The sequence below is a fragment of the Miscanthus floridulus genome, chromosome 9 (assembly GCF_019320115.1).
Source record: "Miscanthus floridulus cultivar M001 chromosome 9, ASM1932011v1, whole genome shotgun sequence".
NCBI lineage: Eukaryota > Viridiplantae > Streptophyta > Magnoliopsida > Poales > Poaceae > Miscanthus > Miscanthus floridulus.
In genome coordinates this window covers 19,979,528-20,004,654 of record NC_089588.1, presented here as the reverse complement: position 1 = coordinate 20,004,654, position 25,127 = coordinate 19,979,528, and the positions used below count along the sequence as shown (strand labels likewise).

The 25,127-nt window shown below is 47.5% G+C and overlaps 1 long non-coding RNA gene and 1 pseudogene across 1 annotated transcript; one reads left to right on the top strand and one right to left on the bottom strand.

Annotated features, from left to right (window-relative positions):
• Positions 1-3,879: 3,879 nt before the first annotated feature.
• The window catches only part of LOC136479390 (L-type lectin-domain containing receptor kinase IX.1-like), a 33,183-nt pseudogene continuing 11,935 nt past the window's right edge, over positions 3,880-25,127 (bottom strand).
• On the top strand, positions 12,685-13,376 carry LOC136481503 (uncharacterized). Its single transcript, XR_010764733.1, has 2 exons — positions 12,685-12,834; positions 13,120-13,376. It is a non-coding gene; the product is annotated as an uncharacterized lncRNA (long non-coding RNA).

Here is a 25,127-nt window from a genome sequence, read left to right as displayed (position 1 = left end):
TATATATATATATATATATATATATATATATATATATATATATAACACTTGTGTTATATGGTGGTAGCAGTGTGCAACCTAGCCCACGTAAAGCCTCGTTCCGTGGTTTTATAAGCCCAGACCATTAGAAATTGTGCTTAATTAAGTATTATATATAGGAGTTTATCTTCCACTTAATTTATGTTTTTTAGACTTTATTATATGCTAACATACTTATAAAGTTTACAATAGAAAATTGAGTCCGGCTTTGAGATGCACTATGGTTTCTCAAAGTACATCAAATTAATAATGTGACACCAACTTTCACGATGAAGAGTCATAGCCTGTTCGGGAGGCCGTATCGTATCGTGGATTATTTACTGCTGGTTGGTTTGGTGTGAGAGAAAAACACTGTTCCTGGCTGGAAATTTACGATCGTTTACGAGCAAGCGAACAGCTCGTCATTTCAGTGTGATATCAGTTTCCATCATTAGCCCTGGGAGGTCATATAATCTGTAACGGGAAGGAGCGCACCCTATCAAAAAATTGTTGAGAAAAATGTTATCAAAGCATGTATTAAGGCGCTTACGGCCAATGGATACTATATTAATGACTTCTCACCTGTTCGACTACAAGTTTTACATGAGGACAACCAAGATGTTACAGCAATTAGTGAATGAATTGCTGAGGACAACGAAAATGATATGTGTATGTGTGTGTATAGTTCCATTCATGGTTATCATATTCTATTTGGAGCCACAGCTTTACAGGTTCCTATCATGAATCGACACACACTGCGTATAGCTTCCATGGCATTTTAAGTCAAGCAGTGGAGCAACTTGATTACCGCAGGCACTATGCAGGCTCAAGATCCACCTTACACGGATTTCAAGGGCATTTGCATTTTCCTTTGGGTCCTAGTGTATTTTCGCAACGCCTCCAGTTTATTCAATCTTTGGAAGACCATCTGCTCAGACCTGTGAAGCAAAAGAGAGGGTGCCAAATCATGTTTGATATATTTAAATGATGTGCTCAGTTACAAAATTTGGGCGTTCACTACAAGGACTATATCATGGTATATAATAGCCAGTAGTGGTGCGTATGCTCCACTTATTTTGTAGTAATGAGACTTTTGTTTGTAATGACTTCATCTCTACCCATATATAAACTATGTACGTATGATTTTGAGTTAAATACATCAGCGGTTTATGTACTTGTTAAGGGGTGCTATTTAGGTCCATGAACTTCGAAAATGTATTTTTTGGTGACCAAACTTGTTAAGTGGTGCATTGTACATCCCTAAACTTGTAAAATGGTACACCGCATCTTTATTTCTAGACTATATATGTCAACTACTGTAATGCACCACTTAACGAGTTTACGGGCCTCAAAATGCATTTTCTAAGTTTTATAGACTAGTGGCATTGCTTAACAAGTTCAGGTGCCCCTCATGCATTTAACTCTATGATTTTCTAATTATGATGTATTATCATGTGAGAAATGGCAACGAAACATACGTGATATATTAGTAATATCAAATGTAAAATATTAGACAACAAGCTATATTTAAATATGATAATAAAATATATAAAAAGTAGAAAGACGAAGACCAATGTCGGTTGAAGCCATTGAACCACCAATGACACCCTACAATATCACTGTCAGATAGAAGTTAGACCCAGCAATGATCCTAGTTCTATTTTTGTTTGGTATCTCTGAACTGATAGTGATATCTTTGATTCACTGTCAGGTCTTAAACGACCCGGTAGTGATAGACGAGCCAATCACTACCAATTGTTCTTTGTTGGGCTTAATTACAGCGGTGAAGGTGGGTTTAGACCTGCCAGTGATTACTGAATCTAGAGAAGTTCGTGTGTTTGCCTAGAAAAGCGATTTAGTACAAGAAAATTGGCTAAGTATACTCCCTTGGTCCCTGGATAAATCAATTTCTAGAATTATCTTATCTCGCAAGTCAAACTTTTTTTTATGTCTAACCGATTTTATATGCAAAGATTTATAACACAAAATTAGTAGTATTAGATATATATTACCTTCATTCTAAATTATAAGTTATTCTAACTTTGTTGGAGAGTCAAAGCATATCAAATTTGACTAAAATTATAAAAGAAATATAAAGATTTATGGCATCAAATAAGTATACTATAAAAATATAATTAATGAAAAAACTAATGATATCTATTTGATATCATAAATATTATTATTTTATTATATAAATTTGGTCAAACTTAAGAGGTTTTGACTCTCATGAAAGTTAGAATGGACTTATAATTTGGGACAGAGAGTAGTAAACTTTCGTAACATAATAATTTATATCTTTTTTATAAATTTTGTCAAATATAAAAAAGTGTGACTTGACTTAAGACAACTCTGGGAATTTGTTTTATTCATAGATGGACAGTGGGAGTATATAACAAAATAAAAATCTACCGCATCAAATTTTGAAACAGGTGCGACAGCAAAGGAAAAGCAGGCGCGAGCGCGACGGCCGTCGCTGTCGTCGTCGTCGCCGCCTTCTCCGATTGGGACAGAGCACTGGGACAGAGCGTGGATGCTGAAAGCTCTGAATCCGATTGGGAGAAAATGGCGTGGCGCCCACGCGTCTAGTCCCGAATGAATTCCGGTGTCCGACACCGATTCACCCCTGACCAAAACTTGAGGATTGGATTGACGCGCCAGGCGTCCCGGTGCCTATATATTTCTGGTTTCTGCTGCTGCCACCGGAAATCATCTCATCGGTCGTCGCCTCTCTGTTCCATCTCCTCGCTTCACTTGGGCGGCGGCGGCGCTTCTTCCTTCTGGAGTGCGCGTCTCCGTCTTCGATCCATGGCGATCCCTGTTGCCCGCGTGCACCTCAAGGTGGCACACGCAGCTCTCCCGGCGCTGCTCCCGACCCCGCCCAAGTGGAAGATGCTGCCGCTGCTCCCGACGCCGTCCGTCGCCGCCATCCTACCGAAGCCGCTCGCCGAGCCCAGCAGCGCCGATTCCGACGAGAGGTGGGACGCGCACAAGGCCAATCCTGCCTTCCCCGCGTCCTCAGCCTCATCATCATCAGGTCTTCGTTCCGCTGACAGCGTCAGGAGCTGCGCCGCCGGACACGGATCCCTGCGCAAGAACGCGACCTCGTCGCCGCCCAAGCCCGGCCGGGCCGACTCCGCTGTCAGATGGGACGCGCACAAGAAGGCGGCGTTCCCAGCTTCGTCGTCGTCGTCTTCATCAGCCACGTCTTCCGTCGCAAGCAGCAGCAAGTGGCCGATCTGTAGTGCGTCGTCCGCCGAGCGCTGGGACGTGCACAAGAAGCGTCCCCCGCGGCAGGCCGACCAGCGGCTCGACGACAGCGAGAGCAGCAGTATTGGCAGCAACGACATCGACATGGAGGAGGAGATACTATGGAAGCCGCGGGCCATGTACGCTGGACCAGGCTTCGCCATCGCCGCGCCGGAGTCCAGCATGCTTCCCATGCCAACAGCGTTCTTGGTTCCGGTTGCATAGCTGCACCGCACACACTCATGGGATTATGATGTAAACAGAGATGTAAACAGCTAACGATGTTAGAATTTGCAAGTTTTCTAGTATTATGATGTATCTTCCATTCTGGTAGTGGTAGGTCGTCTACTCGTCTTAGATTTCAGTTGTATTTGATGCCTTAGCTTTGCCAGCCGAAACTGTAACAGATGCATCAATGTGCAAGTATGGTCTTGACTCTTCACTGATTCTGTTTCAATTTCAAAACAGTACAACTTTGCCTACTGATTATTGAACATATTGACAAAACAAAAGTACAGCTGCAAAACAATGTCATCCAAGCATCACAAACTCTCTGTTTATCGATGGAGTTGAAAACATGCATGAACCATTTGCACGTATAATGAGCAATCTAATCTAATTTGCTGAAACACGCGGCAGCGACATGCTACTTGGTGTCTCCTCCATTCCAGATCCCTGGCCGATGATCTGCCCCAGCTCGACCGTGCTAGCAGTAGCAGAGCTCCCGTCCCAGCTGCTCACCGCCGTGCTATACACAGAGTTTCGTGAACGCCAATCCATGGGCGGCCACACGAATGGTGGCCTCTCAAAGGGCACGTCCGGTGCCGGCGCCGACTTGGTGAGCACCTGCACCACCTCCAGCATGCTCGGGCGATCGGATGGGTTGGGGTTCGTACACGCCAACCCAAGCAGCAGCAGACGTTGGGCCTCGTCCACAACGTCGTCGTCCAGGCTCAGCTGATGGTGGTCCTCTTCCGCGGTGAGCACGCCGTGCGCAGCCTCGAGCAGCTTCCCTTCCCGGTGAAGGCGCCACACCCTGTACGTGATGTGGTCGTCGTCAGGCACGACGTCCCCGTTCTTCTTGCCGGTGACGATCTCCAGAATGAGCACCCCAAATGCGTAGATGTCAGTCTGGCGCGTGGCCTTGTACCTCATGGCGTAGTCTGGCCCTATGTAGCCGAACGTGCCGGCGACGCCGGTGACGGAATTCCTGTTGACAGCCACCGTGCAGGCAATGCCAAAGTCACCGAGCCGAGCACGGAAGGCGGAAGGCCGAGTCGAGCATGATGTTGCTGGCCTTGATGTCGCGGTGCAGCACCATGGGCTCGTGCTCATGATGAACGTAGTGCAGGCCCGTAGCTATGTCCCTGACGATGCTGTACCGGGTGTGCCATTGCCAAAGACTTGTGTTGTCTTCTTGCTGCTGCCTGGTGCTGCCCCTTCGGAAGAGATGCTGATCCAAGCTACCATTGGTCATGTACTCATAGATCAGTAGTGGCTCACCTTTGTTGTAGGACCAGCCTGAAAATTTGCACACAACATACACTACGGGAGAGACAAAATTCCCCGAGTGTCGCTGGCTTCCCCGAGTGCCAAAAATCGGACACTCGGGAAAGAGGATCTTCCCCGAGTGTTGCACTCGGGGAAGAGAGGCTTTCCCGAGTGCCGCAGAGAACCTGGCACTCGGTAAAGAGAAGCACTCGGCAAAGGCCCTCTTCCCCGAGTGCAACACTCGAGGAAGATCGGCACTCGGCAAAGAAACATGCTACTTGACGGTTCACCCCGCCCACGCCGTTAAAACTTAAAAAAACAAAAATTCTTCCCCGAGTGCCAGAGAAGACACTCGGGGAAGATGCCCTTTCCCGAGTGTCAGAACAGGACACTCGGGGAAGAGGCTGCCTTCCCCGAGTGCCCTGTCCTAGCACTCGGGAAAGAGCCTCTTCGCCGAGTGCCAGGGAAGGCACTCGGGGAAGAATTTTTGTTTTTTTTTTGTTTTTTTACCTCATTTTTTTTGTGAGGCCTTCCCACATTGTTTAAAACTGCATGTTCATATTTGGGACAATTTTGACTTATTTTGTTATATTTCGTTAGTTTTTTTCGTTTCGTTGAATTTTTTTGCATACTTCGAATTTGAACTGCAGGTGCATGAAATGATGGAATTTGGTGATTCAAAAAATTATATTAATGATATTTGGTGTATGTTGATGCCTTATCCAGGAACTCGCATGAAATGTCGAGCATCTTGTTGATGTAACATGACGAACAACTTGCGGGAAAAGTGTATTTAAATTATATAAAATCCGAACGAAGTCCGAAAATCATGAAACTTGTCTGGGTGTCGTGTTATCGCATGTAGAGGCTATGATAAAAAATCGAGAAGGTTTCGACGAAGTTGCAACATCGGATGCCCCCGCGCCGCGTGCCCCAGCAGGCCCCGCCGGCGCGCTCCTGCAGCCCGAGATGGCGTCGCGCCCCCCGCAGCCCCGCGCGCCCCCCGCAGCCCCCGCAGCGTCGCGCGCCGCCGCAGCCCCCGCGCCGCGCGCCCCAGCAGGCCCCGCGGGCGCGCTCCCGCAGCCCGAGACGGCGTCGCGCCCCCGCAGCCCCCGCGCCGCGCGACCCCTCAGGCCCCGCCGGCGCGCCCCCATAGCCCGAGACGACGGCGCGGCCCCGCCGGCGCGCCCCTGTCCCTGCGCGTCGGGGCCCGTCCGGCCGGCGCGCCCCCTCCCCAGCCCCGAGGCAAGCCGCCTGGCCCCTATCCGTCCGTCTGTCCGTGTGGAGCCCAGCCCTTGGCGCTGGTCAGGGAGCAGAGAGGGAGGAGGTAGGTGGAGGAAGGAGGAGGAAGGAGGAAGAAGAAGGGGAAGGGGAGGAGAAGGAGAAAGAAGGGGAGGAGGTGCCACCGTCGCCACTTCCTGTCCCGTTGTCAGCGTCTTCTTCTCCGCGTGCACGTCCCGCCAACGCCCAAGGTATACGAACCGTCCCGTTCTGGTTGTTGGCCATCGCGTCGTTTATGTGTTGACGGCCTTCGTGCCGGAATTGTGGATGTGTGGGCCAACGTGCCCCAAATGTGGACGTCGGCCATCGTGTCGACGGTTTTTCTTGCAGGTTATCGAAACCTCCCCATCCAGGGGAGGTTCTGCCAAAATTTTGTACTTATAGTGTTGTTTTTCTTCTTTTGCAGAGCAGGACCTATCGCTGGGGAATCGGAGCACCTAGGCGACCTCGATCGTCTTCGTCGGCGCTGCGGTCCTACCTGCACAGCGTCGACTCGCCACTGCACCGAATCGCCACTGCGTCGCTAGCCTTTCTCCACTGCCACCCTAGGTATAATTAAGCTCTTTTCCTTACCGTTGTCGTACGTAGATCGGTGTAGCCCAGTTAGGCGTCTCCCGTCCGAAACAGATACGATTGGAGGTATGCGGATCTCTGCATATCTATGACCGTATCTATTTCGGATTGTCCAGGTGTAATTGGACAGCCCACGGATGGGTAGATGGGTTAGTTTCCATGTTCTGCTCGGATCCAAGACGGAGTTTCAGCACCACCTACCTGTTGTTCTCTAGATACACACTCCCTTCCAGGACGTGTATCGGGAAAGCAGCGGGTAGGTGCTGCCGAAATTCTGTCTCGGATCGGAGTAGAGCATGGAAACTAACCTCATCTACGCATCCGCGGGTGGGATTAGGACCTATCCTCACCTATTAGACAGTAGGCACGCCGTGCAGATGCGACTGATGGTTACTTTACTCCGTTATGTGTATATGCTAGAGGATGGATACCCGTGAGTGGATGTACATGGGACGCCCAAGTCAGTCTCAAATCACCCGTGAATGGATGGATAAGACCGAGAAATTCTTGGACCATGCATTTAAGGCAGCTAAGGGAGCGAGAGACACGTTCTGTCCCTGCAGCGAATGTGAAAACAAGAAAAGAAGAACAAGGGAAGTCATGATGAAGCATCTTTGCAAGTATGGATTTATGCCAAACTATACCCGGTGGGTGCACCATGGTGAACCCTACCGTCCTAGAGAGGAGGTCGTGAGACAAGGCTTGGAGGCATTTGATGGTGATGGCGGGGTAGCAGGATGGTTAGGTGACTATGCGGATGCAATGTTCGCTGAAGGATGTACGGAGGACGAGCAGGAGGATGGGGAGGAGGAGCCAGAGCCAAGCGCTAAGGTGTTCTTGGACATGTTGAAATCGGCACAGAAGTTCCTACATGAGAAGACATCGATTTCTCAACTAGATGCCATTGGGCGCCTATTGGGGTTGAAGTCACAACACAACTTGACTCGAAAATGCTTCGATGATATGGTGGCAATTATTGGGGATCTGCTTCCGGCGGGTCATCAGCTGCCTCCAAACTTGTACGAGTCAACAAAACTCCTTCGGGCACTGAAGATGCCGTATGACCAGATACATTGTTGTCCAAAGGGGTGCGTCCTATTTAGGAAAGAACATAAGGATGCAAAGTACTGTCCAAAGTGTAAATCCTCTAGATATGTGGAGGTAGACAAAGGTGATGGCAAGAAGGAGCAGAATGAGAGGATCCCCATGAAAGTCCTACGACACCTTCCGATCATACCGAGGCTCCAACATCTATTCATGAAAGAGGAGTCCGCGAAACAGATGAGATGGCACAAGAATGGTGTTCGATACAATAAAGACAAGATGATACATCCAGCAGATGGTGAAGCATGGAAAAGCTTTAATGCCAAGCATCGTGGCAAAGATGAAGAGGCCCGTAATGTACGTGTTGCGCTGGCAACGGATGGGTTCAATCCTTATGGAATGATGTCGGCCCCATACACTTGTTGGCCCATGTTCGCTATCCCCCTCAATCTCCCCCCCGGGGACCTACTTCAATGGCAAAACATATTTTTGACGTTGATAATTCCTGGACACCCGGGAGACAAAATGGGTGTGTACATGGAGCCTGTTTATGATGAATTGATCAAGGCTTGGAATAAAGGCATATTGACTTACGATCGAGCTACAAGGAGGAACTTCAAAATGTATGTTTGGTACCAATACTCTATGCATGACTTTCTGGCGTATGGGATATTCACCGGCTGGTGTGTCCACGGGAAGTATCCATGCCTGGTATGCAAGGCAGCTCTACAGTTCATTTGGTTGAAGAAGGGTGGCAAGTTCTCATCGTTCGACAAGCATCGACAGGTCCTCCCTCTTGACCATGCATTCAGAAGAGACACCAAGAACTTCACGAAAGGTGCCACGGTGATGACTAGTGCACCTCAGAAGATGACAAGTGCCCAGGTTCATGCTCAGATAGATGCTCTCGTGGTCCCAGCGCAGGAAGATAATCCAAAGAAGGGTAAAAGAAAGAAAGGTAATCCAAAGAAAGATAAGCCAAAGAAAGATCGCTTTGTGGGCTATGGTGTGGAACATATGTGGACTCATAAGCCGGGATTGGAGAGGCTTCCCTATTTTGATGACCTTCTCCTTCCACATAACATAGATGTAATGCACACTGAGAAGAATGTCGCCGAAGCACTTTGGGCAACACTCATGGACATTCCTGACAAGACAAAGGACAACCCTAAGGCCAGAGTAGACATGGCAACACTATGCGATAGACCTAAGCTACAGATGCTGCCTCCAAGAGACAACAAACCATGAAAAAGGCCTAAGGCTGATTACGTCTTGGAAAAGAAGCACAGGACGGAAGTGATAGAATGGATGCAGACGTTAAGTTTCCCTGATGGGTTTGCAGCGAATCTGAGGAGGGGAGCGAACCCAGAAACAGGCAAAGTCTTAGGGATGAAGAATCATGACTTTCACATATGGATTGAGCGGCTTCTTCCGTCGATGGTTCGAGGCTACGTCCCTGAGCATGTCTAGAAGGTGCTGGCAGAGTTGAGCTTTTTCTTCCGCCAGCTTTGTGCCAAGGAGATATCTCTGAGAGTGGTTGAGGAGTTAGAAAAAATGGCACCCGAGTTGCTCTGTAAGTTGGAGAAGATTTTTCCACCTGGCTTTTTCTTGTCGATGCAACATTTGATTTTGCACCTCCCGAATGAGGTACGAATGGGGGGCCCGTGCAGAACCGTTGGTGCTATCCAATAGAGAGATGTCTAAAGACTGTTCGCCAGAAATGTGGAAACAAAGGCAGGATTGAGGCTTCCATAGCAGAGGCATTCATTCATGAGGAGGTGTCAAACTTCACAACATCATACTATAGTGAGAACCTTCCAAGTGTGCATAATCCACCCCCTCGTTACAACGAGGATGAAAATGAATCGACCCTCAGCCTATTCAAAGGGCAACATGGGAGATCAAGTGGAGCGTCCAAAAAGATATTGACCAATGAAGAGTGGCGCAAGATCATGCTCTACGTGTTGACGAACCTTGAGGAAGTCGACAAGTATCAGGGGTAAGTTCTCAACGAACTTGTTACATACTCCGTAAATTTTCTGCATCCAACAACCTTGTTGCTTGTCAGTGCAGAGAATTTTTTAATCAATACTGGCATCATCCAAGTCCACCTTCTGACCATGAACGAGATACCCTTCTTCAACATGGTTCGCCTGATTTCAAGGTTGATTTCATTACATGGTTCCAAAGAAAGGTACCTTCTGACCAACTTAGCTCGTTCCAAGTTTGGCGTTCCTAGTTGCCTAATTTCATTTCTCTCCTGCTTGATCTTGTAGTGCCAAAGTGATTTGTCTATAAGTGCCGAATTACAACAAGTGGCCAAAGGCTTTTACTGTAAGGTCTCGTCATTTAACGCTTATGATGTGAATGGATATCGCTTTCACACAACAGGCTATGAGAAGAATCGGGCCAATGCAAGGACCACGAATACCGGAGTATTTACGCCCGGAGTAGTTACGCCCGACGCTGATCAGGAGGACTATTATGGCACAGTTGAAGAAATATACGAGCTCGAATACCATGGTGAAAATGCACCTAAGCTTGTCGTATTCAAATGCCAGTGGTTTAAACCTGCAGTACAGAGAAAGTCCCCTAAACTTGGAATAGTCGAAACTAGACAGGATTCCTTCTATGAAGGAGATGATGTCTATATTGTGGCTCAACAAGCCAGTCAAGTTTATTATTGTCCATATGCGTGCAAAACCGACCCACATCTTCAGGGTTGGTATATTGTGCATAAGGTATCACCACATGGTAAATTACCTCGCCCAAACGATGATGATTACAACTTGAACCCACCCACGCATGACGGGGAGTTCTATCAACAAGACGAGGGACTACCAGGGATGCTTGAGATAGACTTAACCGGGGAGATTGAAATGGAAGTAGACGAGGAATGGGTTGTTGACGAGCAAGCTGCAGATGAGGTGCATGATCCGAGAGACTTGAAAATGCTTGACGGACTACAACTAGACAGCGATGAGGATGAGGCTGTTGATGATTTGGAGGCTCTTGATAGTGATGACGATACCTATCGTCCAGATAATCCCGATCATGAAGAATATTAGAAATACATGTAATACTATGTTATTTTGTAATTACATTTTCTTTATTTTGCATCCCTTGCTAAGTATTTCTTGTTTATCATGACTAATAATGGTTTATTCTTTTTAATTGCAGGTGATGGGACCCACTAGGAGGAGCTGTCCCTCGACTTACTCGAGACCGAGGGACACGTCAGCGGCTGAGGAGACAGAGACGGAGCCGTCAGAGAGGCAGAGGCGTCCGAGGGGCAGGCCCAGGCGGGGGGCCTGCCGCTGACTGACCATGACCTCGGCTCCTCGCGCTCTGCTAGGGCTGACGACATACCTCTGCCCACGGTGGGTGAGGACGCCATTCCACAGATGTACGACGACGCTGTTCCGCACGCGTCCGAGGAGGGGGTTCTGCACACGTCCGAGGAGGGGGCAGGGGGTTCGACTTCCTCTGCAGCCTCGAAACCCTATAAGCGAGGTCCCAGCCAGCTCCTGAAGCGACTGATTCTTGTTGACCGCCGCCCACTGATTGCACCCGAGGGGGATAGGTAAGTAACTTCATATGTTCTTCATTTGATATGTTGAAAAATCATAATTAGAGCTAATAATAACTATTGTTAACCACTTGTGCAGGAACTGGATGCTTGTGGAGGAGGGGGTCCCGGCTCGCAATGTCAATGGGATCCTAGGACTTCTGTGCAGGGAACACTTCCCTGGCCTAGTGTGGACGTCGGAGGATGAGGACCCAGAGATACCCTTGTTCGACCACTACGCCCTCTTCCCCGCCGCTGGGCACCTAAACTTGGCGGATCAGGTGCTTACGGAGTTATGGGTAAGCCTTTCTCGCTCTACGACCCTCAATTCATTGCATTCATTAGACATTCTTGAAATAAAATAATGGATACCTCGTGTCTTTATGCAGGACTTCTTCAGATGCCAGCCGGGACAGGAGTTAAGGGCGCATGAGGTGGCTGCCGCTTCCTGTAGAAGGTGTGTCTCGGACTTGTATCACGAGTCCCGCCTCCAGGCGCACATTGACTACAACGTCACCTACCGTAATAGAAGAATGAACAGAACTCAGGCAAAAAGAGAGATAGAGATTCTGACAAGGGAGCAGTACCTACAGGTAAATAGAAAACATCTCCTATTGATCTCTTTTTAGATTAACTATGCCTAATTTGATCTTCTGATGGCTTGTAGGTGATTCCGAGCTGGTGCGCCACCTTTCCCGATTGCTGGGCTGCTATAGTGGACAGATGGTTGGACGCGGACTGGCAGAAGGCGCACCAAGAGAAAAGCGAGCACCGTATGCTAATGCCAGGTGTACCTCACCATCAGGGCAGCGCCACCCTCAGCAAATACAAAAAGACATATGTAAGTCTCCACCACTTGTCTAATCTAGCCGTGCTCAATTCTGCATGATTTCTAACCACATGTTGTTGTCTTTCTCGCAGGAGGTGGCGCACGGTGGCCAGCCAATTGGCCAACTCACGGCGTATGCTCTGGCCCACATGGGCCCGACAAAGTCCAACATCGAGTACAACCCGGATGCGGGCCCAGAGGCGTACACCAACTCCAGCGTCCACACCCGCCTCAGTTCGTACATGGAGGCATCAAGGTTAGTCCACGGGTCGGACTACGATCCGAGGACCGAGGAGCGCCTTGATCCTGAGCTAGTGATGAGGATTGGGCAAGGCAAGAAGCATGGGCGGTTTTACATGGGTGATGGCATCCTCGAGACAGGCTGTACTCCTCCTCTCAACCGCCTACAAGCAGCGAGCACGAGCTCTAGCGTGCCCATAAGCCAACGGCCGACAACGGTGGCTTCAATCCAGGTAAGTATTCCAGTTTCATTCGTCGTTCTTTCACTTTTACGTTCCTTAGCTCTGCATTATTGAAACATTGGGGTCAAATGTTGCAGGCTGAGCTGCAGCAACTTCGGGCTCAGCAGAAGAGTTTGCTAGTTGAGAGGGAGGCTGAGCGGGCTGAGCGGGAGTCCGAGCGTCAGAGGGTACAAGCTTTGGAGGCCCAGCAAGATGGTTTGCTCAAGTTCGTGCAACAACTTGGGCAGAAACAAGGTTGGGAGATTCCAGCAGAGCTGCTTGCACCACCACCACCACCACCATATCGTCGAGAGTCTACTCCGGTGAGTATGAGTACGGATGTTTTACTTTCTTTGCTCATGCTTAGTGTCAAACCTAGTGATGGCCTTCGTGCCGGATTTGTTGATGTGTTGGCATTCGTGCCGGATTTGTTGATGTGTCGGCCTTCGTGCTGGAAATGTGGTTGTCGGCCTTCGTGGCGACGTTTTTCTTGCAGGTTTTGGAAACCTCCCCATGCAGGAGAGGTGCTGCCGAAATTTTCAACTTTTCTTTACACTCCTTATATTTTTATCTTGTCACTCACGTGCAATCTCTTCTCTTTTTTACAGCATCAATCGGGTGGGGCGTCGAACCATGTCGAAGGGTCGCCGGCATCGCACGTCGGGCCATCCCCACCTGGACCGTCGCCGGGATCGCACGCTGGGGCGTCCCACCCCTCACAGTCGCCGTGAGCCGCCTTCGGAGTCGTTTTTTTGTATTGAACTTGTGAACTTGGAATAGTGTGTACTTTTGAACATGTGGTTTGTAATATATTGTGGATTTCGGACAAATTTGGTCGTTTGTGATATATAAATGTGGTTTGTGACATATTGGTGTTGATTTGTGGTTTGGTTTGTGATATATATATATATATATATATATATATATATATATATATATATATATATATATGCTTTGTTGTTTACGTGGAAAAGCAAAAAACAAAAAAAAGAATTTTAGAGGTGGCTTCCCCGAGTGCCTGTGTTGTGGCACTCGGGGAAGAGGGATTTTTATAAAAAAAATAAATTTCTTCCCCGAGTGACTGAACTTCGGCACTCGGCAAAGAGTATTTTAAAAAAAAATTCAAAAATCTTTCCCGAGTGTTGCACTCGGGGAAGAAAATCAAAAAAAAAACAACGTCGGCCGCCGGCCAACGGCGTCAAGTCTTCCCCGAGTGCCAGCACGGCACTCGGCAAAGCCTTCCCCGAGTGCACGATTTTTGACACTCGGGGAAGGCGACTTTCCCGTGAGAGGATTAGCCGGAGGCTCTTCCCCGAGTGTTGCACTCGGGGAAGGCTTCCCCGAGTGCAACTGGGCCTTCCCCGAGTGCAACCGGCACTCGGGGAATCCAGCAGTTCCTGTAGTGATAATCTGAGATCGCATTGATATTCATTGTACAACACACAAATCTCGTTGAATATACAAGGTGTAAGCTTATCTGGACTAGACCAATGATTTCATTCCTACATACAAGATATGCATCATCTATAGCTACAAGACCAGCTAATTTAGTGTGACATCCCGTGTTTTGCATTGCCTGAAGTAAAAATCACTAAAATTTCTTTTTTCTTTAAATTTTAAATTCTCATCACTATTATTTACATCATCAAATTAGCATCGCTCATGAAATATATTTTCGAAATTTAATTTTTGGTGTAGCACGTGTTAATATTTTGTTTATAAACTTGGACACTTAGCAAAGTTTGACTTGGGATAAATTCAAATTCCTTATATTTCACGGATCAAGTACAAACTAAAGCAAATTAACATAAAGATACATCAAATTAAGTATAGATAGGGTCAAAATTGAATTAAAAAATTAATCTTGTGCAAAAGTATTCTATTGTGTTTGTTATGAACTTGCCGCGGTACAAACTTGTATTAAATTATCAAACCCTTTTAAAATTGGTTACAATAAAAAAGAAAAAAAAAGACCTATTTTAAATCCTAAAGCAACTAGGCAAAAAACTAACCAAACCACAATATAGACCACACTTTTTCCATTTTCTCCGTGTCTTCACCAACCACCCTCCTTCTCCCTCAGTCAACTCTAGACTAAACTCTCTCTCGGCACAATAAGTAGCTTAGCCTTTATCTATCAACTACCCATTTATTCTTCACGTGTCCTCTTCTTTGTGTCATTACATCGCGCCGCTCACGTCGCCCATCTCGTCTCGTCCCATGAATGAAAACAAGCATGCACCATGCATATGCCAAGCCCTCACATATGCCTAGACACTGCTCATGCCCCTAGGTACCTTTCTCCACATCTTCTCATTCCTAGGTGTGATTTGGTACTCACCGACAAGTGACTTGGTACTCATAGACAAGTGTGACTACATTCTTGTGGCATAGACGGTTGAGGATGCTAACCTAAACTAGGAAGTCGTCATAGAGTCGGTCCTCCACAACATGCATGAACTTCTTGATGGCCAACTCCATCCCTCGCCCCATTCTCACATAAGCAGCAAGGAGCATGCATCGATGCATAGCCCTAAATCCGCACTTCACAAGCTTCATGGCATGTCATGGAAGTTTTTGGTGGTTTTCTGATGTCAGCGTAGTCAGCCAGGGTTGCCACCCCAAGGAGGTCCTGCATGGTTTTGGTGAGCTTGTCCTACTTCTTTCACCTCTTGTACTAGCTTGGAGTTGAAGTAGACACATACAATGGCCGTAGTGATGACAACAACAGCTATGGATCCAAGGACCAAGGACAATATGATGGCGCAGTCGTCGTTCCCTTCGCCTGGAAGTTTGAGCTCAAGGGGTATGAGTAGGAATAGTAGATCCTTTCGGCCATCAAGCTCCATGCATCAAGTTTTAGGAGTTTCCCCATGGTGGAATAGAAGCACAAGGACACAAACTATGGCATGATTGTTGTTGTGTTGAGTTTTAGGACCCCTTTAGTTGTGGCCGTCCTCAGTGTTCCTTGGGTAGCATTGACGAAGACTAACATGATGTGCTTCATGTGGACACAAACAATCCACATGTTGTATCTGCTCCGCATGGTGGAGGAAGAAGAATTGTGCAGTGACTCTATGTCAATCTGTACCAAGCTAGCATTACGGGAGTGAGAGCCCTATATTTGGTTTTGGTAATTGAGACAACTAGTGGACAAACCTTTTGCTAAGTGTGTGATTAATCTAGGTTAGGTCCACATCAAGACAGAGAGCAAGGCTTGGAGATGGATGAAGGGTGACAAGTCCAATTGGAGCAAGCTCTCACATGGAAAAGAATAAAGAGAAAAACAAAGTCTAAGATGTGAAGGCAAGTTATAAATAGGGATTTTGTTTTGCTAGTCAAGACGTAGAGTGCATGATCGGGTTTAGGAAGATGGTCGTACTATTAAGCCATCTGTAAAGTCAAATCGGTTATCTAAGTGCCATAGGTGTGAAAATACATTGCATATACATTAGACCTAGTAACATGGTGAGAAGCAAGTGAAAACCACCTTTGAAAATTGTTTGTGAAAATGCTAACTCACTTCCACATATGTTGAACACATATTGGAGTTGGCACATTTGAAAAAGGGGCAGAAAAGAAGATATTTGGTGCCTCTAGTGGACCATTGGATTGATCTGATGGGTCCCTTTGAGGACCATCATACTATAGCCATGCAGTGGAGTTTAACTGTCTAGGGTTTGGGATCAAATTGATCTGATGGTAAACTCTAGGCATCATTACATTAAAAGTTGGCCGTTACAGAGACGGCGCACGGCTAAAGTTCATTGGATTAATCTGATGTTGGGCATCGGCACAATCCAATGGACAAAATAGATTTATGGAACTCTTTGTGTAAGCATCAGATTGCGACAATATAAACTGATGGTCAGGCTAGGGCACGACATTAGACTATAAGGTACCATAGCGATTGGGAGAGCCAACAACTAGTTTTATGACAGAGGACATGCGACACCATTGGATTGGTTCGATGGGTGTCAACAATGGACATTGGATTTTAAGCTACCATTCTGTTTTGCTATAGCATATAGTCCGATGGTGGGTTCTGGTGGGCATCTGACCAATATGATGCCTATGCAGTGTGCCCAGCCAGCCAGCCTAGTGGCTAGTTCTTGGGGGTTTATAAATAGATGTGTTGGCCGGCTCTTGGTGAGCTCTCTTGGCATTCTAAGAAAACCAACACACTTGTGGGCATCCAAGAACACCTCCCACTCATATTTTGACTTCTGCTTCATCCAAATTGAGATTGGGAGAGATCTAGTGCATTTGCTTTGGAGTTTTGCATCTAGTGGCACTAGTTCATCGACTGGGATACAAATTTATTGTTACTCTTGGTGGTTTGCGCCACATATACGGCTAGGAGCACTATGGTTGTTGAGGAAGAGTTGGTGATTTTTCTTCGCCTTTATTTGACCGGTGACATTGTGGGAGGTTTTGAACTCTCCTCGCAGGGTGCAAAGGGATACTCTAGTGGAATACTCGTGGCTAATTGGAGTGGACCATTTGATTGATAATTGTGGCACCCAAGTTGTGGGTCTAGCTTATCACCCTAGTTAGCACATGAATCATCATATGGGGACTCACCACAACAAGGACATAGGTTGCTGGCAAGCAACTAAACCTTGGTGATAAATCTTGTGTCAAATCACTTGCCCTCGTTGGATTTCTCACGACACACTTGCACTTTGCATTCCTATACTTTCTTGTGTGTGGTAGTTGTTTTCCTTGCTAGCTAGAGTAGCTTAGTCATAGTTGTAGTATTAACATGTTTTAGTTGCTCGCTTTTGTAGCTCTCTAGTGTTGCTAGTGCTATTAGTAGCTTGTGGTGTTGTGCTTTAGTATAGAAGTCAAATCTACTAGAATGTGTTTAGGGGCTTGCTTGGGTGTTGTTAGAGCTAGAGCAAGTAATGGTTTTTAGGATCTCTTGTTATACTAATCACTTTGCTCTAGCCATCTAGATTGTATCAGGGGTCAAATATCTTTGTGGTTATCTAAGTAGAGACATAGTTCTTGGCCGCAGTGCTACTGGATGACGATGATGTGTTGCCAGACAACATGGGAATGGGATACCCTATATAATCATCGAGTGACTGGTGGACGGCAAACACTAGGCAGCTCTTGGCTAGTAGGTTCTCTAGCTAGTGGAGTGAAGTTGAAGTTGATGTGTTGAACGATGCCTCATGGAAGCTCACCCCATCATTGCTATACGTGTATTTCCATAAAAAATCATTAGGAGGATGAAGAACCAGCTATTGTCTAACAACTTGAATGCCAGATTATGGTCGAGGATCCACATGACTGAAGATTGGGCATTCTGTTCCCATCACAAAACCTAGTTCTCTGCCCAGTTGACACTCTCCCAAAGTCCCGAGTCTCATCAGCACTCCTCCTTTTCCTCCCTCTCAGTCTTTTCTCTTCCCTATGCGGTTCTCACTCCTACATGGATCCGCACTAAGTTCCTCCGCGTTGGCCATGAGGCTGATTCCAACCCTTCTCATGGAGCACCGCCACCTTTGTGGATCCAGCAAATGAGTGTGTTGATTTGGCGCCCAAGCACCTATGGGACATCGTCGAGTTGGTCACACACAAGGAAGACATGGAGGCAGAGGTGTTACATTGTGTGATGGACCTCCACCTTGACCTCGTTCTTGACTAGCTCCCTAGTGGATCTAGCAAAGGGGTGTGCGGATCTGGTTGAAATGACTATCCACATCCCTTTAGTCAGCATCCTTGATCCTATCAGTGGGATCTAAGGAAACCGTCAAAAGGAAACAATTCCCTATAGTATGTTGAAAGCAAGGTGGTGAATATATTTCTCCAAATCTAATGGTCCGTTGAGTTTGATAGAGGTAAAGGATAGCAGATTCAATGGCCAGCGCCCACCCAACAGATTGAGTCATACTCTATGTGGTAACTCAATGACCACCTCAAGCTTTTCCCTGCTCGTGATGCACACAAAAGCATCGTGAAGACATGTGACCTATGGACTCCGTCAGAGGCCTCATCGACTTACATACCATGCAAAGTAGGAGGGAAGAATAGCCAGTTAGCCTCCAACCTATTCTCTAAATCGCTTGCAACATCGGGGGCAACCACCCGTGGCCATGCTCACGTGCCTATCATGTTGATAGGACCAATGACAAAAGGGACTTGGAGCACTCTAACTGTCGTAAAACCTCTATGTGAATCCTTGAATTATGTAAAATCTAGAGGGCTACCAATGAATACTTGTACCTAGGGTACCCCATCAATCGAGAAGATAGCCTCTGCTAGATAGCACTTAGGCAAAAAGAGCAGTCTCAGAGGCTATAATCCATCGAGAAAAGCATTGGCGATTCCAAAGCCAAGGCCTTAGGGCTCACCACCTAGTTTGGGCTCCCTAACTGGAACAACGCTTGGATGAAGGGTGGAAACAAGCGCCACCGAGCAAGTGCATTGTATCCCTACTTAGGAATCTGGGCCCCGCCACCCACTTAGGAAGTTCCCAAGTAGGTGCAAGGTTACCTGACCTAATAGTCAGCCAAGGAAAGGAAACAAAAGCATCTTGATCTCTGGCCCCAAAGTTAGAGGGCCTACTTGGCCCGCAAGAACGCCCATGCCATGTGCGGCCCATGCAAGGCTCTACCCTAAGGGCACAGACGAATTGGGTATGATTTCCTTCTTCTCCCACAAGCCAAAAATGATGAAGGGCATAATCCTCATGATGCAGGCACCCACACCGCCATACCATGGACGTTTCGAGTCACAACTGGCACGGCACGACACATACAACCCTATGGTGAACTTGTGCAAAATAGGAAGATAGACATGCCTCATCGATTACTGTGAGAACCTTTATCCTACCAACTCCGGTGTTGGCATGGCCACCCACAATTGGATGCCCCCATGACATTCTCCATGACTGTGGAAGGATGCCAACAGTAGAGAACATGAACGCCTTGCCGCACTTTCAACGGGCTCTCTCAAAGACACCCCCTATATTTTTTCCCTCTATGTAACCCTGCCCGCTGTATAAGGGGTTGTAGGGACTCCCTTCCTTTGTCTTTGAAGCTTTTGCTCTATGGTGATTTCTTCAACAACCTCCTATTCGACTCCCGGTAATGTTAGAACCTCCCAACAATCACCCCATTTGTATCCCCTACTACAAAATTGGGCGCTTGGGCTAATGAACACATTCACCATCACCCGATTGGACATAGAGTCTTTGCCCAAACCAGTATAAATCCTCAGTCGATCGAGTGCTAGGCCATTCTGAACAAAACATGTGAATACAAATTTACTAGTCAGCCATACGAAACACTGACACCTAGAATAGCTTTTTGCAAAATCAATGGAAAAAGTCTACATAACCCCCAAACTATCCGGTGTCCAAGCTTTTGAAATATATGTATAGTTTCATGGACAAGACCATCAGGGGGTTATTTGAACATTATTAGATACTTTAAGGGCTACAATATCATGGTTTATAGTTGAGAGGGTTATGTAATCAGCCCTTCATATGTTAGGGGGTTTTGTAGACTTTTAACATGCCACATTAATGAAATTAGCTTCAAAACCATCTCATGGGATTATTTGGACGGTTTTCAATAGTTTATAGGGTAAAGTAACTAGTTTTTTAAACGAGGGGGTAAAGTAGATAACCACTAATAGTTGAGTGGGATAATTAGACTTTTTCCCAAAATTATTTCTTTTTGTTGCCTTATACGGTGGCTAAACTATGTATAAGTACCAATCTCTGATTAATGGAGGAGCATTGCATAATTAATCCAATGGTAAACAATGGTACAAAAAAGTGTAAACGGCACTGTTCTAAAAAAAAGTGTAAACGGCACCATTAGACGTGACCAAAATGCCTGTAGATGCTTATCCAGACGTCTAAACGACCATAGACCATGGCAAGCGGAATCATGCATGTTCAATGGATTTGTCTGACGACAGAGTGGAGACTAAAGTCAAGCTGTAGTGGAAGACGGTATGCAGTATGCAGTGTGACTAGTTACTCACCGACGAGTGGGACTATGTTCTTGTGGCGTAGACGGTTGATGATGCTGACCTCCGCCAGGAAGTCGTCGTAGCGTCGGTCCTCAACATCCCGCGTGAACTTCTTGACGGCGACCTCCATCCCTCGCCCCGTTCTCAAGGAAGCAGCTGGAAGCGTGCATCGGTACACGGCCCCAAATCCGCCCTTGCCGAGCTTCATGGTGGCGTGGAAGTTCTTGGTGGCCTTTCTGATGTCGGCGTAGTCGACCTGGGTTCAGTGGCGGAGCCAGGATTCCAAACTTGGGTATTCCTACTTCCACGTCAATAAAAAAAATCAGTTGTTTTTAACTGCAATGAGTGAAAATACTACAAAATATGTGCCAATTTGAGAGGCTGTTTTTTTACTGTTTTGGGCTTCAATGAGTGAAAATACTACAAAATATGGCATTATACATATACATATACAAGTATATACACATATATACATAGAAGTGTGCTAAAATAGTTGGGTATTCCTGGGAATACGGGGAATACCCTCTGTATCCGCCCATGCCTGGGTTGGCACCCCAGGGAGGCGCTGCATGGTTTTGGCGAGCTTGTCCTGCTCCTTCCTCCACCTCCTGTATTTGGAGTTCAAGTAGACGTATACGACGGCAGCAATGATGGCAACGACAGCCGTGGATCCAAGGACCGAGGACAATATGATGGTGCTGCCGTTGTTCATCCCCTTGGTCTTCGCCTGCGAGTTTGAGCTCAAGGGATACGAGTTGGAATAGGGGAGCCTGTCGGCCGTCAAGCTCCATGCGTCAAGCTGCAGGAGCTGCCCCATGGAGGAATAGAAGCCCAAGGATGCAAGCTGTGGCATGATGCTGCTGAGTTTGAGGACTCCGTTGGCTGTGGCCGTGCTCGGTGTTCCTTGGGTAGCATCGATGGAGACTGACATGACGTGCTCGACGTGGTCGTAATCGATCCACACGCTGTACCTGCTCCCCACGGAGGAAGAAGAAGAAGAATTGATCGGTGACTCCATGTCAATCTGTACCAAGCTAGCGTTACGGGGATCATCAGGTATTGTCCCGTAAACGGTGGTGATCTGAGCAGAGACATGGCTGCCGGCCACAGTGCTGCTGGATGAAGACGATGTGTGGCTGGACGACATGCGAATGGGATACCCTAAATAATCATGGAGTGAAGGGTGGACGGCGAACACCAGGCTGCTCTTGGCCTGTAGGTTCTCCGGATGGTAGATGCTCATAGTGAAGTTGAAGGTCATGTTGAACGACGCCTCATGGAAGCTCTCCCCGTCATCGCTATATGTGTATTTCCATAAATTAATCGTCGGAGGGATGAAGAACCAGCCGTTGTCGGACAAGTTGAATGACAGATTATGGTTGTTACCTCCGACCCCCAGGCCACCACCGCTGCTGCCTCCTGGCACCTTGCGTATGGTAGTATTTGGATTGGGAGGAACAGGGAGCCATGTGTTTGATTGAATGGAGAGCTCAGGGTGTAGGGTTCCAAATATTTCTGGTCATCGGAGCCAGTGCCAGAGGAACAGATCAGTACAAGGGAGCATATGAGGAGGAGTAAGATCGTACTGGAAGAACACGGGACGCAGCTTGGTCGTAGCGGAAGCGTATCGGTCTGGAAGGCCATTGCAATGCAACAAGACTACATGCGTTGCTCATTGCACTGATTAGCTTGCTTTATAATACTCCCTCCCTCCGGTCATTTAGCGGGTGATTAGTTGCTCAAGGGCCAGCGAGCCAGGATGGAGTGGCTGTCCCGGTTCTTTTCAGCCATGATAAGACTATGCACTTTGCTGTGTTTTATTGTCTTTGTTGTTGGTACAGTACGAAACGAGATCGTGTTTGGTTGCACGCATGCATCAAACTTTTGAGTGTCTGACACATGGGCCCCTGCACCATGTGTGTATGAAGCCATCCTGGCTCACGGGGGAAGGTGAAATTGAGAAGACGGAGGTATTACGCGATTTATACAGGTGCGTGTAATCAGGAACCAGATGGTTACAGAGGCACAAGACACAAGATTTATACAGGTTCGGCTGCCGTGTTGGCGTAATACCTACGTCCTGTATCTCATTATTATGTATTGATTGAGGTCCTCCCTGAGGGGGACCCCTGCCTCTCCTTGTATACTCTGGAGGGGAGGGTTACAAGTAAAGTATCCTATTTGATACTATTACAATATCTAGTACAACTTGTAATCTTGTCGTGCACGCCTCGATCTTACGGGCCGGGCCACCTCGGATGGTGCGGCCCATGTACCATCTTGTGGTACCCGAGGGTATATCCCCCACAGCTAGTCCCCGAGCACCATGTATTCTGATGCGACACGCCATTTTAACCTTCTCCGAACAGTGAGGCTTGAGTTCTTGACATCTCCGACCACCGTTGTCGCCGGAGAAGTAGGTTGTCTGAAGAATGTATGGTGCTCTTAAAAAGAAAGAAAAAGATTTCCATCCTAGGAAGTGTGCCCACTTGGGTTTCGGTGAAGAAACATAAGGGTGTCTTGAAGCGTAGCATCTTTGATCATCAGAGGCGTAGGGGTCGAAAACAAACATATTCACCGCAAGGTGAAGTGTGCCCACTTAGTCCCCGAGCCTGGTAGTAGGTGATGTAGGCACGTGGTGCCAGGGTCTAAAAAGAATTCCCAGTTAAGTTGAGAATCCAATCATCGTACAGGCGATACGAGATGCACTGGCAGGTGCATCGTACCGATGTAGTCCCCGAGCTTGCTGGAAGGTGAGGTATGAGCCTTATAGCAAGGTCTAAAGGAGAAAAAAATATCCCAACTGTATGCGAGTTGCCAGTCGCATGTAGTCGAGACGCAAAGTCCGTGGTCGTAGAGTGGTCGAGGCAGTCCCCGAGCATAGGTCGAGGAGCGAGCAAAGAAGTCCCCGAGCTATGATCGAAGAGTGATCGAGGCAGTCCCCATGCGTAGGTCGAGAAGCGAGCGACGAAGTCCTGGAGCTGTGGTCAGAGAGTGATCGAGGCAGTCCCCGAGCGTAGGTCGAGAAGCGAGCGACGAAGTCCCCGAGCATAGCTCGAAATTCCGGCAATATAAATATGTAGAATGGTAGTACATGATGTATAAAATAATAAATTATGGAGAAAAATCAGCGGTGAAGAAATAGTGTATGATGCTCAGCAGTCACTTGTAAATGAGCATGATGTGATAAAGTAGTTGGTGCTTTGTAAACATCAGTGTTAATGTGAAGTTTGTGTTTATACTTAATATAAATCATCCGACCAGTTAGTATGTAGCTGAGCCTCCAGTCCTAGCTAGCTTCACTGTAGCATGGAGCGTGGAGCTCGTGTGCGTGTTGGAAGGCGTTGCTAAGGAGCCGCTGCCGACGACCCATAACGCAGAGGGCGGACACTCATACACGTGTAGAGAGAGTCGGTAGACAGGGCCGTTTCTGGAGACATCGAGCGTCAACGTGACTAGTCGGGGATCTGCATTAAGTATAGCTGTATGTTATCTTTAAGATGGTATACATGGACAAACGTTATTTGAAGAATAATCATGACGAGGATGTTTGTGGAGAAACGTCGTAATGAAAAATTATATTAAATATAAATATTAGAAGTGTACTTATCTTTGGATAGAAATCTAGTCGGCGGTGATGAAGTTGTCCGGTCCTCGAGCTTTCCGAACTGTCGTCATGACGGTGGTCGCGGTTGTCGTAGCGCCATTCTCCACGGCGATCATCATTGCGATGTGGTCTGGTGGTCAACGTGGTCGGAGTTAGGTGGAGCCACTCGCGACGTGGTTGGCGTGGTCTATGGTCGACGTGAGCTCGGTGGAGCCGCTCGGGACGTGGTGGACGTGAGCTCGGTGGAGCCGCTCGGGACGTGGTCGACCTGGTCCGTGGTCGACGTGGTCGGAGCTCGGTGTAGCCATTTGGGACGTGGTCGACGTGGTCCGTGGTCGACGTGAGCTCGGACGGCTTGCTCAATCGGCCCGCTTGGCTCGACGTGGCTCGCTAGATGGCTCGATGCGGCTCGCTCAGCGGTTTGATGGCTCTCGACATGGCTCGCCAGATAGCTTGTACGGCTCACGTAGTTGCTCGGTTCCGGCTCGTTGTCTTGGCGTGGTCGAAAAAAGGCTCGAATGAGCAGGCAAGGGAGTTTATCCCGTACGGACGAGTCTCATACAAACACGTACTAGTAGTACCTTGCTAATCATCTTGCATGTAAGATGTACGTCATCCTTGCTTATTGGCTTGTTGAATCTTCTTCTATTCGGATTGAAATCTTCATGCATGCATGATCGAACCGTACAGGAATAGGAGTCCGTCGCTTGCACGAACACCGTGAGGCCGAAGACGGGTGCGCCGATCTGGCTGTCCACCGTGAAGTGGCCACGAGATCCGAAGCCGTGTTGCTGATCGTCGATGCAGTAACCACCGGTTCACCGTGGACACGTGCATGTGGCGTCAAGTTCCGTCTCCTCGTGCAGCCGCGTGTGACATGAAAAAAAAAACGCTCGCCGCCGAGCGACGAAGATAAATCAGATCGCGGATGAGAGACGGGTTGGCACATGCAGAAACAATTAATCTGTATTAGATATTCGAAGAACAGATTGATCTAATCAACAACGTTGCTAAGAA